The sequence below is a fragment of the Phyllostomus discolor genome, chromosome 7 (assembly GCF_004126475.2).
Source record: "Phyllostomus discolor isolate MPI-MPIP mPhyDis1 chromosome 7, mPhyDis1.pri.v3, whole genome shotgun sequence".
NCBI classification, from domain to species: Eukaryota; Metazoa; Chordata; class Mammalia; order Chiroptera; family Phyllostomidae; genus Phyllostomus; species Phyllostomus discolor.
Window position 1 is genome coordinate 5,641,074 of NC_040909.2, and position 15,178 is coordinate 5,656,251.

At 51.8% G+C, this 15,178-nt stretch overlaps 1 protein-coding gene across 24 annotated transcripts in view; it reads left to right on the top strand.

The window, feature by feature from the left end:
* MAP4 (microtubule associated protein 4) overlaps window positions 1-15,178 on the top strand; it is a 134,801-nt gene that overhangs the window by 100,164 nt on the left and 19,459 nt on the right. The gene's annotated exons all lie outside the window — the stretch shown is intronic.

Sequence of the window (15,178 nt, forward strand, 5' to 3'; positions counted from 1 at the left end):
CGGTGCTTCCGGGAAAGACGCAGAAACGAGGTTGTGTGTGGTTTCGGGACCCAGAAAAGGGCAGAGCAAGGGTAGTGCTGTGAGAGCATGAAGGGATCACCGTGCGGGTGGGGTTGGTAAGCCCTTCCAGGGTGGAGAGCTCTTCCGGGAGAAGGGGTTTATGGAGGCAGACGCTAGCCAGAAAAGGACCCGGCCCCGGGGCCTGAAGTCCAGGCCACCAGCAGCAGGGCCGGGCAACACGCCTGTAGTCGTGGGGCGGACAGGCGCTTTTCTGTATTGTGCTTTGGAGGAGAGGGTGGTTAAGTTGTTTTGAACAGTTCTTCTTGGCCATAGATAAGGGGGCGGGAAGAGGTGCAGGGGGGTAGTTCCGTGACAGTGCACGGTCTTGGAGGAAGACGTGTCTACCACTGTGGACTGGTCCCAGGCAACGGCCCTGACAGTGCGTGCACACGCAGGATGCGGTGGCACCGGGCCAGTTAACAGCGGGAGGTGGGCTGAGCGTTCCAACACGCGTGGAACGTGAGCGGTAGTGTGTATGTTGGTCCATAGCTTTTAACTGGTTAACGGCTCCGTCTGCCATTTAGTTCAGAGCATTTTAGAGTCTTTCTCTTGTCAGGGTCTGGGCGACTTCACAGAGGAGGTGACACTGAAGCGAGTGGTGAATGAGCAGGAGGAAAACCGAGACGCAAGGAATTCCAGGGGCGGCTGAGTCCAGAATTTGATTCCTATGGTTCATAAGCACAGAGCTTTTCGGGGGGACATGCGCAGCCCCATCAGACTCACGGAAGTCCCTCACCCGCCAGCTGGAGGGGCTGGGGAGGTTTGCCGTCCTGGCCGCAGCCGCCTCCCGTGTGCGCGGGCGCCTTCCTGGGTGAGGCTGTGCCTGTGGCTCTGAAATGGGCCGGAGCGCCGGCAGGGCCGTCAGACCCCACTGCACAGTCCCTGCTGGGGTTTCCCCGGCGTCTGCCCTCTGGGTGGCTCTCACCCGATTTGGGGAGGAACAGACGCACTCGTTCTGTTTTTTCCTTTTCTAAAGAGAAATTTTATATAGAAAGTCGCAGAGGTAGAAGTGAGCTGTAGAAGAAACGGGTTCAGGAAACAAGTTACGGAGGCGAGCGAAGAGCCTTGGAGCTCAGGAGGAAAAGGCCAGGAAAGTGCCCCTGGGGAGGGGCGGGGAGAGGCAAGGGCCTGCTCTCCAGAGAGCCCGGCCCATTCATTCCTTCCTGTTCCATGTGGTCTCTTCCTTGGGATGTGCTGCCACAGTAACAGTCTAATCAAACTTTAATTAGTCAGTCTGTCCCCTCCCCTCTGTACAAGCCTCTGGATCTGTACTATTTCTCTCTCTCTTTTCTTTTGAATTTTATGGACTTCATTGGGGTGACATTGGTTAATAAAACTATATAGGTTTCACGGGCACAGTTCCGTTAACACATCATCGGTATATTGTGTTCAACACCCCACGGATCCGCACTTTCTCTAAGTGAAGCAGAAGGGCCTGCTTACTCAGAAGCAATCTGAAGGGAGCTCATAGGCTGAGGCACTGTACAAGTACATTAGCATATATGTAAATTCTCCTGAGGATGGAACCGAGTCATAGGAAACTGCTGAGGAGTAAGTCACTCCCACCTTCCTCATTCTTTGCATAATTACAACAGAACAAAACCCTGGTTAGGGTATAAGGTAAACGCTGAATGCTTTACTTCTTCTTCTCCTTTAGCTCAAACTTGCTCTTGCCCCCCCACAAACACACACACACGCATCTATCTATACACACGTGTGCATGCTACATAGTAATTTGAGAGTTTTGAATTGATCATGGAAAGATAAGCTACAGTGGCAAAGTAAATCTTGAGATACTACTTTACTGAGCAAAAAACTAAACGTTACAAAGGAGAGGCATCCAGTAGCCACGATTAATTTTTGCCCAGCAGCGTGGGAAGCCTGGCGTCTTCTCTGTGGCTTTTCCATTAACCCAGCACTTCAGCTTGGCCAAAGCCATTGTGCTTTTCCCTCCCTGGATCCCGTTTGCTCTTCTGCGAGAGCAGAGGGTTGAGCCGGAAGAGCGCCAGCGTCATGGGTCTGCACCGCAGCGCACGCTCCGGGGTCCCTGCCGTGGCAGTTTCCTGGAATGACCCTGGATCTAAAAGATGTGGAGGAGGGGACTTTATTTTCTCTGTTTGACAGCCACCGTTATCCTGTCCGTTCATTTGTCGGTGAACTTAGGGTCTGTGCGGTGTTTCTTGTGGTTGTGGTTGGTCGGTTCTGTGCACCTTGTTTATCAGAGTTCCGGTGCACCAACTCCCCAGTCCCGGGACCTAGGCGTTACCATTTCACATCAGATTCCCTACTGGAGACAGAAAACCTGCTTCACACCTAAGGACATTTTCTTGTTATTTAAATTTTTGTAATCTCGCAGCAGCGGGTCCACTGTGTGTGGTAACTGCCTTGTGAAGTGCTTTTTGTGTCTGTGAAACCTCACACCTGCGCAAGGGGTGGGTTCTGTGGGTGTCCCCATAGTACCTGTTGTTCTCCCGCCGTACTCAGACCCCTGGTGACACCAGGCTTGCGTGCTCCCTGCCTGAGCACTGAGCCGACATATGGTGTCTTGGGCACTCACCTCTCGTCCGGGCTTCTCGTCTGGGCTTGTATTTCTTGGCATTGACGCCCCAGGTTGCTGCTTCCATTTCCCCAACTCTTGAGCCCTGTGAGTCTGAAGTCCCCGCTTGGCGCAGCGGCCAGATGCTGACCGCATCATTCCCTTCCTCAGGCTGACCGCATCTCCGGACCACGCTGGAACGCTGGTCCCAAATACGGGCCCCTTTGCGATGAGCCAGCTTCATTCTCCTGGCTCCTGCTTGTGGCTGACTCGCATTTTACCGTTTGCTTTTTACGGAGAGAATCCTCGATGTGTACGATTTGAAGGAAGCAGGGACTTGCACTTCTAGTTATTGCCTTGGTTTGGGGGGGGCTTTGTTGTTGTTGTGGATTTCGGTGCTGGTGGGAAGGGTCTCGGTAGTCTGGCTGGCCAGTTCCTTGCCTGGGCTCTTCTCTGCCCGTCAGACCGTGGCAGCTCACTCAGACGGCCGTCCTCCTCAGGTGTGCCGCTGCCGGCGGGCGGCGCCCTGGCGCGGGGAGGGCTGCGGCTTGCTGGGTGTGCTGGCCTCTGGAGCCGAGTTAGAATCGCACTGTGAGCCGCACATTGTGGCAGATCGGTGGTTCCCTGAGAGTGCGTTTCGGCCTTTTTATTGAGATGGGACAGTGTTGCAAACTTGCAAGGAGAAGGCACTAGACTCCCCCATTCTAGGGATGCAGAAGCTGAGACTAGGCGCGGTTACGTGAGTCGCTCAGAATCAGAGCTGGGAAGTGGCACGGAGATCTTAAAGCCTGGTCTCCTGGCTCCAGCCAGACTAGTTTTCCCCACTAACCAGAGAGAGAAGGTGTCAGCACACTGTGTGTGTGTGTGTGTGTGTGTGTTTGCGGGGAGTGACTAGTTGAATGCGCGGGTTTGTTGAAGCGTACCTGATTTCTAAGATATTTTCTAAAACTTTGCCTCTGAAATGGTAATGGAAAAATAAAATAAAGATTAAATTAAAGCCCTGGCTGGCGTAGCTCAGTGGATTGAGCGCGGGCTGTGAACCAAAGTGTCCCAGGTTCGATTCTCAGTCAGGGCACATGCCTGGGTTGCAGGCCACGGCCCCCAGCAACTGCACATTGATGTTTCTCTCTCTCTCTCTCTCTCTCTCTCTCTCTCTCTCCCCCCCTTCCCTCTCTAAAAATAAATAAATAAAATCTTAAAAAAAGGGTAAATTAAAGAAATAAATATTTGCAGGCCAGCACTCAATTCACTGCGCCACACCAGCCAAGGACTGTAGCTTTTTCTTATCTGGGAAGCTCTTTGTCTTATGGGAGCTCCCTTATCGGTAACTAACTGCTTTTATCTTGCTGTTTTCACGATTCTCTCTTTGCCTTTAGCCTTTGGCATTTTAATTAGGATGGGTCTTGATGTGGGTCATCTTATATATTCTTGATAGAATATTTCACAATGTTTACTTTAGTAAAAGATAGTGCCTTGCAGGCAAGGCAACAAAGATCAGCTTTGTTCAAGGTAGATTATGGTCTGTCTTTTACATGTAACTCCCCCCCCCCTGCCCCCGAGAATTTTCTTTTGTGGATCCTTCGGTCCTGAATGTACAGTCTATTGTCAGCTCACAGGCCAGGGCAGCGAAGGATCCTGGTGAATACAAGAGGGGCAGTGGGCTGTGGTGGGTGGGTACACCGCCCCCCGCCCCCCCCCTCCCCCCCCCCACAGGCTGCCAGAGGCCCTGCCTTCCAGGGGTCAGGGGAAGATGGAGCGTACCAGTGTGTTCCCATGGCAACGGAGTGCTCAGCGGGCCGGAAAGAGCAGGCTGGTGCAGAAGGCAGAGACCCGGCTCGTCCACGGAGCCAAGGGGGAGCAGGGGCAGGGGTGGAAATGCAAGGGGTGGGTTGTCACATGGTGTCTTATAACTGGACACCTGTCCTCAAAGCCCCGAGGTCGCTTCGGTCTTTAAATGAGCCCTTTGTTAACCCCCCCCCCCGCCCCTGCCATGCAGAGCTAGCTGCAGATGGGCTTTGGGGACTCGGTTCAAATCCGTTTTCAAGTGAATTTGGTAAGTTGCTATGACAGCAAACCCACTCTTCCTCTGAGAAATGAATGCCTCCAATTTTCATATTACATTAGGGGTATTTTTTAAGTGAAATTTTGAACAATTTTCTGGAATCATTGTTCTTTGAGGTTATGGCAGGGAATGGCGAGTGAATCTCGCTTATTTTTAAAACAGGTTTCTGAGTGGGCGAGCGTGGAAGTGTGTGCACAGTGCCGGATGAGTGCACGTGTGGGCACACGTAGACCTGTATCGGTGAAAGCCGGAGCGATTACTGTTCCCGGCACCCGCCCCGGCACCACACCACGCTGTAAACTACTGGTCTAAACTGAGAGCTAGTTTACACAAAACTGCATTCTCAGCGTCCCAGTGGCACTGGAACGTGCAGAAAGACAGGAGCGGATTTCTTCCTTTGTCTTTCTCTTTCATTCATTTTCTCCTCCTTCCTTTTACACGAGTAAATTGATTTAGCGCCCAGCCGCGCGGGTTGAAAGGAGCATGGGGGGAAAGGTGGGTTTTGTCATGGATACTGGGGACGTGGTGTGATGTCACCGCCAGCTCTGTGCGGTCGTAGGCGGTGGTAGAGCTCCAGTCGCGCGAGGGGGAGAGCAGTGGAGGAGACGATGTCGCTGTCAGACAGGCAGCCAGGCTCCCGCGCCGCCGCGTGCAGCCAGCTCCGTCAGGGCCAGCCTGCAGCGTGCCGAATGGACTCCCCGAAAGACATCAGCCAAGCCGGATTCGAGTGGCAGAGGACGGAGGGCAAACTGAGTGAAATCGGGCTCCATGTCAGCGTGGACGGGCAGCTGAAAGACGGGCTTGTGAAACATGCCAGCTTCCTGGAGCCGAGTAAGCTCTGCTTCTTTGAGGGAAAGCTGGACAAAGAGCTGGGCGTCGACGTGCAGGGCAGGGAGTATCCGGCAGGCCTGGGTCACCTTGAGAGCAGGTATGTGATTTCAGACTCCTGCCGTCCCTCGGAGGGCAGCTTGGTACACCAGAAGACAGCCCGGCTCCAGCTGGGACCCAGAGAGGGGCCAGACGACAACAAAGCCGCCGCAGTTCCGGGGATGGTGGCAGGGCAGAGCGGGACAGAGACCACGAGCCGGCCGGATCTGGGTCTCCCTGGGGCCTCTGACCTCCCTGTCGAGGAGCAGGAAACCAGCGTCTGGAATCCCAACTTTCACCCAGCGGCTCCAGGCTGTCAGGGCTCCCGGGCAGCAACTCTAGGAGAGGAGAATGGCGTCACTCCTGGCTGCCGGGCGACTGGGGTGGGGAGCCATGACCCCGGGCAGCTTGAGTGTGGGTCCTCACTGCCGGTGGCTGTGGCCCCCCCAGCCCCCGCTCCTGAGCGCTCACGCACGGCCACTCCACCGGTCACCATGGTGGAGGTCACCCAGGAGCACTCGAATGCCAGCTCTCACATCCGAGACCACGAGAAGGAATTGGAGAAAGCGAGTCCCGCGGAGGAGGGGGCTTCGTGCGACCCCGCGCCCCAGCAGAAGAAGGCCATGCGGCGGGCCCTGTCTGAGTGTTCCCACCTCTCCGTTCCCCCAGCTGTCAACCTTGCAGATAAGTACCCTGAACTCCCCGCCCGGGAAGGGCTTTCCCCCAGCCTGCTGCCTCTCCCCAGGAGCCCGGGGCCGGTCCCTACACCCAGGAAGCTGGGGGCCCCTGCTGTCAGGCGCTCCATGACGGTGGCGGAGGAACAGGCGGCTGGCTACAGCCTGAACCCTGGGCAGCTGCCCGTCCTGTCCACCGAAGAGCTCCCTCCTTCCGTCTGTGAGGAGCCGGCGGCCAGGAAGAGAGAAGAGCTGACCCACTTGAACGGCAGCTGCGGCGGCAGCTCTGGGAAGAAGGAAGTGGCAGCTGCCGGGCTGTATCTCCAGTGTAAGCTGGAGCAGATTCCTGAAGTGAGCAGCGGCAAGGAAAAGGGACGAGAAAATGTCAGTGGAACCGGCACGGATTCTTCACGCTCCCAAGTCTGCCAGGGGGGTGAGAACCAGCCAGGACAGGCGGCTCTGGCAGGGAAGAAAGAAATCGAGGTCACAGCAACCCCGAGCTCTCCATCGTTCCTGTGTGGAGAGACCCCACGTGATGGTATGTTTCTAAATTTCGCCTCCGTGGGGAGCAGGCAGGCAGCACGGAGGGAACCACAGTGAAGAGTACCAGCAGGGCCATTAGGCGGCCTGTCCCTGCTGGATCGTGCGACTGCCTGGGAAAAGCTTAACTCAGGGGCACCGGGAGGTTGTGGGGGGCGGGGGGGGGGGTGAAAGGGAACGAAGTGAGCGTGGCTGGGTCAGCCTCAGTGTCTGCCGGCAGGACAGCTAGTGCGGACCGAGGGCGTGGGCTGGCTGGGAGGGAGGGGAACGGGGTGGGAGGGCGGTGGGCATATGAAATAGAGCCCCTTCCAGTGACCTCATGTCACCCCGCCCCCGCCCTCCCAGCCCTCAGCTCCCTGTCCGTTTGGATCAGATGGCTCCTGAGCCTGTAGCATCCAGTGGCAGCTGATCGGTTTCCCTGCTGAAAACCTGTCACTGTGGAGAGGCACAATGGGTTTATCGGCTCTGACCTCCTCTCATTAAGTAGCACCGTCTGGGTGTGAGCTCTGTTTCCCGTTTTGCTTTTGAGAACATTTTACTTTTGTTCCAGCTGAAAAACTGCCTTTTAATGCTGGTTATTTAATATTCTTTTCCTGTTCCTCGTGCATGACCCAATCTTGCTTCTAGTTTTCTCTTTCAGTGTGCGGGTTGGGAGGGTTGGTGGGGAGACAGGGAAAGGAGAGGGAAGAGAGAGAGGCTTGCACTCAGTAAACCGGGAAGCGCGGCGGGCTTTGCAGCTGCCCTCCGTGTCCTCCTTCCTGGCCCTGTCTTCTCTCCCCACCCCCACCCCCATTGTCCTGACCGTGGATGGGCCTGTTGTCGGCGGTCGGGGACAGCTCGTCCTCCGTTCTCCGCCGGGCCGCTTGGAGCACAAAGGGCCGCCATTCACAGCCTTGTCAGTAAGGATTTAAAACACGGGTTTGATTTGTTTAAAAATGGCCTCTTTTCCTGGGGACCGTTTCCTCTAATAGCTCTCAGTACGTTTTTAGTGAAAAATGTTGACTCTTTCCCTGTTAGATGTGGTATTTTCTAGGGGAGGGGCAGTTAGAACAGGATCTTTGAAGACTGACAGGTTTTGTGTTTTGTTTTGTTTTTTAAACGGAGACGGGCAGCGAAGCTTCCTCCGTCCCCATTGTTCCGTAGGGCTCCAAGATGGCAAGAGCGCAGGTGTCCTGCGCTGTAGCTTATTCCGCTTGTGGTGGAACCGCAAGCTCCCCGTGAGCAGCATGGTGTCCTCTTTTTATTGGTTCCCCAAGTGCCCTGTTCGGTGCCAGATACCTTCTAGGTGGCAACCCATGAAGACTTTTGTTGTTTCAGGACAGGTTCATCCTAGTTCACACTCACAGAAGTTGAAACTGATGGGAGACAATTTTAGATGACTGACAAAACCCCACTGATCACTGAAACTTGATAAATGCTAACTCTGCTAGATGCTATCGAGATAAAGCCGTATAAGGATTCATTCATTCGGCATGCCTGCCACATGCCAGTCGTTGTCTAGGTACCGGCGATGATCTGTATCCTCAAGCGATTTATGACCTAGTCGGGGTGGAGGTGCTGGCGGGAGGATGGTGGTGAGTCACGGGAACTTGCAGGAGAGGGCGGCCTGGAGAACCCGGGGTGCCTGACGGCGCTGAGGAAGGCCTTCCGGGCAGAGGGGCTGACGGGAGTCAGGGGTGAAGCCTAGACGACTCACGTTAGGAGAACATTGAGGAATTCTGGAGAGAGTGCTCATGGCGCGCTCTCTGAAGAATCATCTCACCCTGGCCAGTGTGGCTCGGTTGGTTGGAGCATCGTCACATTGCCAAGAGGTTGCGGGTTCCATTTCCGGTCAGGGCACATGCCTAGGTTGCAGGTTCCGCCCCGGTCCTGGCGCCTGTGATCCCAGGTCCGGGCATGTGTGATCCCTGGTCCAGGTGCGTACGGTCACTGGTTGGGGCACCTACGGGAAGCACCCAGTTGATGCTTCTTCTCACATTGATGTTTATTTCTCTTCCTCTCTCCTTTTCTCTCTCTATGAAAAGCAATGAAAATATGTCTTTGAGGATGTTAAAAATGTAAAAAGAAAAAGAATTATTTTATTACAAAGGACGGAAACACTCAGCAGAACCCAAATTTATAAAAAGTTGTCTGCTGATAGGCTGCAGGAGACTTTGCTTTTAGGAGGCATAGCCAGCCTGCAGCCGTTGGTGTCTCCCTCGGGTCCTTTTGCTTCTCCCTAAATGTGTGCTTTGTCCTCTCCCCTTCTGGAAACTGGTTTTTCTCTGCCATCTCTTACTTCTTTGCTTTCTTTGTGGCTCTGGCCAGCACAGGACATTGGATTGACCAGGTTGGGACTCTGCCCTGCTTTATGCGACCGTGTATCTGAGGGACTTGTGGTTGCTGGACTGAGGTTTTCTTGCTGTGTATCTCGCTGGCTCGGTTTGGTCCAGACAGCTGTGTGCCAGCCACCACAGGCTTACTAACTAGTCTTCCCGTTCAGACCTGCCCACTTCATTCATTCAGCTGGCGGTGGGTGTGGGCTGGGCAAACACGCCAGAGCCATCTGCAGTGTGGCGGGAACAAATGGAGGAAGAAAATCTGGGAAGTTGTTTGGAACCCCAGTTTCCAGTGCACCCCCTAAGATGCTGAAGCATGACTCCATTGTGGTGGCTGCCTCTGACGGTCAGCAAAGACTCGCCTGCTCTCAGCAGATGAGACGTCAGAAGATTGGGGGCGGAAAAGCCCTGTCCTGACTGTAGACTTAGGTAGGAGCAGCAGGTGAAATACCAAGGTTGTGGTGGGGAAGTGCCACAGCAGTGAAACCAGCTGGACTTGAAAACTGGGTGATGTCTAAGGGGGGAGGGTGTGAGGGGAGGGGGGCGAGACGTGTTGAAGGTGACGCTGGGAGCCACACCTTGGATTCCCAGCCAGTAGTAATGGGAAGGTCCAACAGAAGGGAACGGTTTTGTGAAGCAGTTAATGAGCTCTGTTTCAGACTTTTTTTTTTTTTTTTTTTGAAATTGTAAGGATGTGTGGGTATTGGTCTCTAGCAGTTGGCTGCTGTGTCGTGGCAAGAAGCACCATCTGGGAGGGAGGCAGCTTTTCTGCCTGTGCAGAGATCACCTGTTTTCGTCAGGTGACATTCAGGTGTGCAGGTTGAGGCGGTGCACATGTACGTCCCAGGCAGTGAGACTTCACGCAGAGCGCTTGCTGCTTAGTGGGAATCCTGCGCCTGCTGGAGATGCCCGTGCGGGCTAGGCTGGCGACAGCGGGTCACACACGCGGTGAGATACCCTTCCAGCTCGCTGTAGAACAAAGGCAGTTACTGGCCATGTGATGGGTTTTTTTCTCCTTCCTTCCCATTTTTAAAACAGAACAAAATTCAGTTGTTGATTGGAAAATACACACGATTTCAAACATCACAAAGTACAAAATTCTATGCATTAGAAAACCACCTACTAAGACAAGATGACATTGATTTAGTTTTTCCTGTTTCTTTCAAGTAAATAGACCTAACTGCTCTGAAATAATTCACTAGACAATCACGAAAGGCCCCGGAAAGGTGGGAAGGAGGGGGTGGACTAGGTAAGGACCTCAGGACACGAGGAAGGGCAGTGCGGTGAGTTTCCTGGTGGTTTTCTTTTTAATCATCCTACAACCCAAAATCACCAACAAGCATAGGGGAAAAAGGAAAAAAAGGGAAAAAAGGAAGAGAGAAAAAGTCTTGCCCTGGCTGGTGTGGTTCAGTGGATTGAGTGCTGACCTGCAATCCAAAGGTTCTATTCCCAGTCTAGGGCACGTGTCTGGGTGGCTGGTCAGGTCCCCAGTAGGGGGCGCTCAAGAGGCAACCACGCATAGATGTTTCTCTCCCTCCTTCCCTTCCTCTCTCTAAAAATAAATAAATAAAATCTTTTAAAAAAGAAAACATTCTTCACTTTCTTCCCAGAAGATCAGGAGAGGGAAAGCCCTGTAAAAGATGCAGCGATGGACGCATTGCTCTGCCCATATCCAGCAGCAGCAGTGGGCACAGGCCCCTGCAGACACAGTGTCCGCAGAGTTCACCCGGGCCTCCAGGCCTCCGGGCCCCCCAGGTGTTCATTCCACGTCCGGCAGCAGGCACGGGCCTGGCCCCCTGGCAGCACTGCAGTGTGATCCCTGCACGCCGGCAGGGAGGCCCCTTCCCTGGCCCCTACCAGGCGACAGCACCAGCGCCTCCTCTGGGCCTGCTGTCTTCCGGCCTTCTTCCTACCAGTGGGAGGAGACCTAGGTGGGTTTCCATCCCTCCGGCAGCCGAAGGCCAGGTAGAGGCTTCCCACTCCCGCAGCACCGGCAGAGATCTGACAGGAAGTCCGCCAGCACTGCGTAGCCAGGGAGCAGGCCGGGAAAAACTGGGCCTTCCGCATGTCTGGCGTCACGCAACTCCCACCTAGTGAAGCCACGTGGCCCAGCGAAGTGCCCTGAGCCCTTGTAGGCAGGAGCGACAAGGACTGAGCGAGAACTTCCTGGAGCCGGAACACGGGAGGCAGAATTGTACTGCACGGGCTCTGGAAACTGAACTGTCGCAACTGTAGCCAGAACCCGCTCACTAAGTGTGAACAGGGATCACCTGCTGAAGTACAAAACTGGATTTTAGAACACCATCATAGCATTGCTTCCACAAGCAGTTGTGCATTTTCGTGAAACAAATGAAAAGCTAGAAAATCTCAGCAATCAAATGTTATTTTTTTAAAGCAATTCCCTCTATAGTATCTTTTTTTTTATTTTTAAAGATTTTATTTATTTATTTTTTAGAGAGGGAAGGGAGGGATATATATAGAGAGAGAGAGAGAGAAACATCAATGTGCGGTTGCTGGGGGTCATGGCCTGCAACCCAGGCATGTACCCTGACTGGGAATCGAACCTGGGACACTTTGGTTCCCAGCCCGCGCTCAATCCACTGAGCTACGCCAGCCAGGGCTCAAGTGTTATTTAAAAGTACCAGATGGAGACTATACATAGGAAAGATACGATAATCAGAATTAAAAACGTGTCCGATGGACTCAGTGGCAGACTGGAGACGTTAGAGGACAGAGTCAGTGAACCTGAGGACAGAAACAGAATGTATTCATTCTGAACAAGAGAGTAAATAGACTAAACAAATGACTGCTCCTCCGAGACCGTTGGGACAAGAACAAAAGACCTAACGTTTGTATCCTCAGAATCCCAGCAGGTGAAAACCCCAGGCTACGAGGCTGAACAACTATTTAAAGAAATCATGACTGAAAACTTCCCAGATTTATCAAAGAGCATAACCAATTCAAGAAAATGAACAAACGCCAAATGAGAGAACCCACGGAAATCTATACCAAGACATTTTATCGATAAGCTTGTGAACTAAGAAGTTTTAGAACCTTACAAACACCCAGAGGAAAGTATGCACTGGGCAACAGCAGTTCCGGTCACAGGGTGTCTTGTCGGAAATCCTGGCCGGCGGAGGCGGCAGCGGCACGTGTTCGAGGGGCCAGAAGGAGAGAACAGTCAGGGGCAAATTCGGTGTCTGGTAAAACTACCCCTCAGGAACACAGGGGAGGAAAGCAAGGACATTCTTAGATAGAGGAAAACTAAGAGCGTGTGTTGCTAGTAGATTACCCGTAGAGAACGGCTAAAGGAAGCTCTCCCAAAAGAGAAGTTACGATAGCTGATGGAGGCTTGGAATTTCAGGAATGAAAGAACAGTGGAATTGGTAAAAAGTAGGTGTAAATATAACAGAAAAGGAAACACTGAAGACATTGTAGTTTTACAGTGGGGACGGTCAAAGACCCTCCATGGAAGCACGTTTCAGTGACCACTGGCCGTGGTGGGGCGTTGACGGCGGGAGGCCGCATGCGTGCTGTAACACTACAGCGGCTGCACCGGGCGATGTGCACAAAAACATCAGAACCGAGTTCTGAAAGGTCAGGTAACCCAGGGGACAGCAGGAGAAGCAGAAAACAAACATAAAAAAAAAACAAGGAAAATGGCAGACAGAACCCTAACATATCAATAATTACTTTAAATGCAAGTAGTCTAAATAGTACAAGTAAATGATGGATTGTAAGAGTAGATTTTTTAAAAATTACCCAACTATATATATCTTTAAGAAATGCGCCCTGGCTGGTGTGGCTTAGGGGGTTGACCACTGGCCTGCAGACCAGAGGTCACGGGTTCAATTCCTGGTGGGGGCACATGCCTGGGTTGTGGGCCAGGTCAGGTCCCCGGTTGGGGAAGCTCGAGAGGTGGCCACACATTGATGTTTCTCTCCCTGTCTTTCTCCCTCCCTCCCTTCCTCTCTGGCTGAAAAGTAAATGAAATCTGCCCTGGCTGGTGTAGCTCAGTAGATTGAGCACGGGCTGCGAACCAAAGTATCGCAGGTTTGATTCCCAGTCAGGGCACATGCCTGGGTTGCAGGCCGCGGCCCCCAGCAACCACACATGATGTTTCTCTCTCTCTCTCTATCTCTCTCTCTCTTTCTCCCTCTCTTCCCTCTCTAAAAAATAAAATAAATAAAATCTTTAAAAAAATAAAATAAAAATAAATAAGTAAAATCTTCAAAAAATAAAAAAGACTTCATTTACTTATTTTAGAGAGAGGGAGAAAGAAGAAGAGAAACATCGATGTGTGTGTGGGTGTCTGGGAGATAGCCGATCCATGTTTCTCTCCCTCTCTTTCTCCCTCCCTACCCCTTTGTCTAAAATAAATAAATAAAATCTTAAAAAAAAAAAGAAATGTATGTTAAACATAAGGGCATAGGTAAGTTAAAAATAAAAAGAGAAAAAACATATGCTAACATTAATATTTTTAAACAGTAGCTGGCTATATTAATATCAGACAAAGTAGATTTCACAGCAAAGAATAAAGGATCGATCCACCAAGATGACACAGCATCCTAAATGCATATGCACCAAATGACAGAGCCAACAAGGGGAAACAGGCAAAATGTCCTCCAGGGGATGGCTGGTACAGTCATACCCTGGAATCTTACTCAGCAAGAAAAAGGAGCTAACTCAAAATACCTGTAACGTGACGCATCCCGTGAGTATTATACCGGGAGGGAGAAGCCAGACACCAGAGGTAGCACACTGTGTGAGGCCGTTGGTCTGATATGCTTGAAGTAATACTATAGAGATGGGCAACAGAAGTTGTCGGGAATTTAGGGATTGGGAAGAGGGTGGCTAACAAGGGAACGTGAGGGAGCCCTGTGGTGTTGGGACAGTTGTGTGTCTTGCTTGTTGGTAACGGTCACATAAAATTGATAAAATTGCCTAGAACCGCAGATGTGCACAGGTGTGCGCGCACACACAGATGGATCCATGTAAGATGAAAACCCTGAATAAGCTCTGTGGGTTGCACCAGGACCAGCTCCCTGGGTTTGATGGAGGACCGCCGTTACACGGGGCGTCAGCCCTGGGGGAGGCTGCCGCAGGGCACACGCGGCCTCCCTGTGCTTCCCTGCAACTCCCCGCGGATCTGTGATTATTCTAAAACAATCGGTTCTTAAAGTAAAGTCTCCTGCCATCCCTAGTTTTGTCCCCCCCCCCGCGCCCCTTCGAATGAAGCTACTGTTGTTTTATTTCATCGTGATTCTTCCGAAGGTTTTTTTAAAAATGCTTGTACAGGTGTATTTGCAATAAAAATGTATTTCCCTCATCTCTTTTTCTATACAAGTGGCTTTATGTTTTACGTACTGTTCTGCGCCTTGCTTTTTTCTTCTTCATTTGGACATTCTTCCACATCAGTCATGAAATAACTTTTTGGTGCATTACTTTTTCACACTCAGAGATTACGTCCATACAACCAGTCCCCTACTAAGGGACGTGTGCCTTGTTTCCGTCCTTTGCTTTTGAAAACGATGCCCTGACCAGACTGTGGTGTCTGCTCTTCTGCAGGTGTGCCAATGTGTCTCTGAGATAAACTTCTAGGAATCGGATTTCGGGGTCAGAGTTACCCACACGTGTAATTTTCGGGGACACGGCAGGACGTGGCTGCACGCGCTGTGCCCTTTCGGCCCCCTCACCAGGGGCGTGCGGCCTCAGGCGGTTCCTTCCGGATCTGGAAACTTGACAGTGTGTTAGGTTAAAAGTAGCATCTCCGTATGGCTTTAATTTTTATTTTTCTTAACGTTTGGACATCTTGTTTTCAAAAGTGATTGGTATTTCTGTAAACCCTGTTTCTGTTCTTCTGGCCAATTTTCTACTGGGTTGTTGGCTGTTATAGGAGTTCCTGATTTATAGGAGTCATTTATGTAATAGATTCTTTGTCTTTGGTGTGAGGTTCAGGTATTTTTTCCTGTTAATCACTTGCCTTTTTTTAATCTTTGTTATTTTGGCCACATTGAAGGTTTTTCTTTCTATATAAAGTGACTTTTGTGGCTTCTAGATTTTGTGCCAGTTAGAAAGGTTTTGCCTATGCTCTGGCTAAAAATGTAATAGTATTTTAATG